The 4,921-nt window shown below is 42.3% G+C and overlaps 1 non-coding gene across 1 annotated transcript; it reads left to right on the top strand.

Moving 5' to 3' along the window:
• The first annotated feature begins 496 nt into the window (after window positions 1-496).
• TRNAK-CUU (transfer RNA lysine (anticodon CUU)) lies at window positions 497-569 on the top strand. The gene has a single exon. It is a non-coding gene; the product is annotated as a tRNA-Lys (tRNA).
• Window positions 570-4,921: the final 4,352 nt, after the last annotated feature.

Below are 4,921 nucleotides of genomic sequence, written 5' to 3'. Positions count from 1 at the left end.
GAGGCAGGGCCCCTCTAATCCTCATCACAGTACTCGTTTCTCATTTCTTGTACGTACGAGTCAGAAGTTTCTTCATTAAGATCAAGAGTAAGATCAGCCCTTCTACTCTCTCTGGGGAACTGCCCGCTGGAAACTGGAGCAGCAATTTTCCTGGAAGAACCTCTTTCTGTGATTGTTTTCCCTTGCAATTCGCGTACCCGTGCCCCTAGGGCTGCAGTAGGTTTCCCATCCCACTTCCTCGTGTCCTCTCTGTGGTCACACAGATAAAACCATAGGGTGCCCCGTGGTGTGTACCCTTTATATTCTCTCTCTTGAGCAAAAGAACGCTTACTTCTAATAGCCGAGATACTGGTCCGTACAGGTGAGGAGTAGGACCTATCCTCTCTGAGTTGCTACAGTGCATGTTGCTGGGGTCGGAGTGGCTGCAGGGCCTGTTGCCGGGGTCTGAGTGGCTGCACAGCATGTCACTGGGGTCGGAGTGGCCACAGGGTGCGTTGCCTGGCTAGCTCTGTCGGTAGAGCATGAGACTCTTAATCTCAGGGTCGTGGGTTCATGTCCCACGTTGGGTTTGAGATAATAAGAGATTAACCGGAGTGTATTAAAGAACTTATATCTGTTAGTAGTTGTGGGTCACAATGTTGGTTTCTCTGTTCTCGATATTGATTTCTATAATCTGCATCGCGCTCTTTTTCCTGCTGTACATGTTAAAGATTGGTGTTGGGTTTTGCAGTTTGCTGTGGTCTGCAGTGAATAGTAATGTCTCGCTTGTGAGGTTTGTTTTTAGAACATTGACCTTGACGTTAGTGTGGTATGTAAACTTCGCAATGAAGCCGTTACTGTACCACAGAGATCATTTCGTGGAGACAACTAGCAATTGCAGTAACTTTTCTGAGAGTTTTTTTACGGAGGAAATAGAGAATGGCAGTGTCACTACCTTCTTCTATGATGTTTCCTCCTTCATTACAGTAATTTTTCAGTATTTTGAACATCCTTGGGCAGTTAAGATACTTCTATTGGTACTTCTTGGGAATATTGTTTTGGTTTTGTCTGAAGTTGGTAAGCAATTTAAGAATATCATCCAGAGATCTGCCCCAAGGCTGAATAATTATGAGTGGCAGGGTGTGTGGGACAAGATGGGCAAGTACCTAGGCCAATGGGCACCCCCAGTGTTTTGGAACTTCACCCCTGAGCAAGTGCAGAATCCTGAAAAGTTAGTAGAATATTTGGGAAAAGTATGCTGTCACCCTGGCAACTCCAGAGAGATGCAGATCATTGCAACGTGCTGGGGCCTGGCCCATGCCTACCGAGCCCTGTTCAACACCATTCAGTGCCCTCAAAGGGAAGAGAAGGTCTCTGGCTCTGACAGTAAAATGACAGGCACTGCGGCCACTCAGACCTGGGCAACGTGCCCTGCGGCCACTCCGACCCCAGTGACATGCCGTGCAGCCACTCAGACCCCGGCAACAGGCCCTGCAGCCACTCCGACCCCAGCAACATGCACTGCAGCAACTCAGAGAGGATAGGTCCTACTCCTCACCTGTACGGACCAGTATCTCGGCTATTAGAAGTAAGCGTTCTTTTGCTCAAGAGACAGAATATAAAGGGTACACACCACGGGGCACCCTATGGTTTTATCTGCGTGACCACAGAGAGGACATGAGGAAGTGGGATGGGAAACCTACTGCAGCCCTAGGGGCACGGGTACACGAATTGCAAGGGAAAACAATCACAGAAAGAGGTTCTTCCAGGAAAATTGCTTACGTTCGTGCCCCACGTTGGGCGCCAAAAAGGACTGTCGTGGTTTAATTTCAGTCGGCAACTAAGCACCACGCAGCCGCTCGCTCACTCCCCCCCACCCGGTGGGATGGGGGAGAGAATTGGAAGAGCACAAGTTAGAGGAACTCGTGGGTTGAGATAAAAACAGTTTAATAATTGAAATAAAATGATAATAATAATATGATAATAATAATAATAATACAAAGCAAGTGATGCACAGTACAATTGCTCACCACCTGCTGACCGATGCCCAGGCAGTCCCCAAGCAGCGGCCCCCCCGGCCAGCTTTCCCCAGTTTATGTACTGAGCATGACGTCACATGGTATGGAATGTCCCTTTGGCCAGTTTGGCTGTGCCCCCTCCCAGCTTCTTGTGCACCTCCAGCCTTCTCAGTCGGTAGAGCATGGGAAGCTGAAAAGTCCTTGGCTAGTGTAAACATTACCTAGCAACAACTAAAACATCGGTGCGTTATCAACTTTGTTCTCATCCTAAATCCAAAACACTGTACCAGCTACTAGAAAGGAAATTAACTCTATCCCTGCCGAAACCAGGACACAACGCAGTTCCTCTATCCTGCAGGACAGCAAGGGTCTATTCTGTAACCTATCCTGTTTATCAGTGACCTGGAGGAGGAGACAGAACATGCCCTCATCAAGGTTGCAGATGATGTCAGACTGGGCAGGGAGAGGGGTGCACTTGATCTGCTGGAGGGCAGGGGGCCTTTCAGAAGATACTAAACTTGGTACAGAAATGGTCCAACAGGAACCTCATGTAATTCAACAGATGCAAAGTATTACACGAGGAGCAGACTAACTGCTCTGCATCAGCATGATCTAGGGACTTACTGGAGCATAGGCAACAGATTAAGGGCAGTTATTACTCCCCTCTATTCTACCCTCATTAGATGATATCTGGAACACTGTGACCAGCTCTGGGCTGCCCAGTACCAGAAAGATGCTGATAAACTTGAGTGAGTTCAGCAAAGGGCCACCAAGATGGTCAGAGGATGAAGCACACCACCTGTGTGAAAAGAGACTGAGGAAACTGGGTTTATTAGTGTGGAGACGAGAAAGCTTTGTGGGGGAGACTTAATAGTTAACTTCCAGTACCTAGGAGGAGGTTGCCACAAGAAGGCATAGCCAGACTTTTTACTGAAGTTGTACAGCATGCAAACAAGACACAATCATCGACACATCATAAATTGAAATGGGAGTTTCCAACTGGATATAAGGAGAAAAAAAATTAAAAAATCACTGGTGGGATAATTAAGCACTGAAAGAGGATGCCCAAAGATGTTGTGGAATCTTCCTCCTGGAAGGTTTTCAACACCCAGCTAGGCAAAAGCCTAAGCAACCTGATCTGAATTCAGTTTAAACAGTGCTTTGAGAATTTGACTAGAATCATCTTGGGGTCCCTTCCAACATGAATAATCCTACAGTTCTGCAGAGATATTGCAATTCAATGAACAATAATAAATTGGAAACTCAGCAGATAAAGGAAATACATATTCTATCTTTATAGTTCATTTAAGTTTATTATCTGTTCTGAAATGTGAAGTTGATTTTATTCCTATAGACATCAAAAACTCTTAGCAAAATCGGTAACATTTCTCCTCTTATTATATTATCTTCCTCTCTGTTGTCCCTAACATCTTCATTGCTTCTACTCAATCTCTTTGAAACACAGCAGCTAGGTTCATTTTTAGCATTTTTCAAACTGTCAAGCATGTATCTGTGAATTCCGCCACTGGTCCTCTTCCTTTTTATTATGTTCATGTTTGTTCCAGACACTTTCAGAATGAAATACAGCTTTTAACTAAAACGGCAAAAAGGTCACATAACAACAGAAATGAAATTACAACCTGTGCCTTCTTGTAGTATTGTAAAAAAAACCAAAACCAAAAACCAAACCAAAAACCACCATATGTACCTGGTAAGAATAATCTTCCAATCTCAACATCTAGGAAAAGGCAAGAGGGAAAGAGAAAGAGAGAGCGAGAGAGCCCTTTGCCCTTATGGAAGAATTACCTAACAGCTTTGTAAATGAGATAACTGAGAGTAAAAGCTGGAAGGTCTTTGTGGCCCTATAAAAAAACAAACAACATTTGCCAGATGGCTTTGCAACACATTTTAATAAAAATGTATATAAATGACTCTGGCAGCTCCTAACCAGCATATAAAAAGTCTCTGTACAATCTGGTTCCCCCTCATTAGACTTTAATCTGCCCCAGATTTAGCTAATAAGTTCTGCAGAAACTAAATCCACAAAAATGTTCCTTAAAAAGGTGAATAGTTATGCTTAATGATGACCTTAATAAGTAGTGAAAACAAGTTAATAAATTAATTTCTGATCAGTTGGCTATACTTTTTAAAATATATTTTGACTTGTTTTGGGCTGGAGGATTGAAGGTTTTTGTCTCCCAAGAGAATCAAAATCTCATCCCAAATCTTTCTTGAGGTCCAAGCCAGATACTTTCTGATGAGTGGAATATATATATATATATTTGTTATACTTTCTCTTACCAAATACCATCAGATTTCTGCCACCCAGAACTTCAATCTGTATGAAACAGTTATCAGAACAAAAGCTACATACTATCAAAAAAAATTATGTATATTTCTTGTCTATGCTGAATGAAGCGACCACATTCATGATCAAAGGAAAGAGACATTTTAGAGTGAAAACCATAAAACTGTTCTGGAGTACCCAAAACCAAATTTTGTCATTTTATTTCTTAAATTACACAGATAAAGCACAAAATAAAATAAACAGAAAAGCCAAGCAACTAGCAACAACAATCCAAACAAAAAAATCCACTCACTTTCTGTGGAATGATACTCTTCATAACTTTGAAAAAAATATTTCTGTGGAAAGAAAGGACTTTTATCAATTGCTATGTCATTCATAATGCAGTTCAAGAACCACCAAGAACTTATACCAAACAATCGTTCCTCTAAGATAGTGAAAAATTAAAACAATTCTAACTTAGGGGGGGGAAAAAAACCAAACACAAAAAAAACACCAAAATCAACAACAAGAACAAAATTGCCACCAATCAAAACTGGAGTTTTGCTCTGGATGAGTATTGTTCATTAGGGGTTTTTTTTTTTCATTTTTGATGTTCTATATACTTAAGAAACTGTTA

This window comes from Aptenodytes patagonicus, chromosome 3 (assembly GCF_965638725.1).
Source record: "Aptenodytes patagonicus chromosome 3, bAptPat1.pri.cur, whole genome shotgun sequence".
Taxonomy (NCBI): Eukaryota; Metazoa; Chordata; class Aves; order Sphenisciformes; family Spheniscidae; genus Aptenodytes; species Aptenodytes patagonicus.
This window is presented reverse-complemented; position numbering and strand designations above follow the sequence as displayed.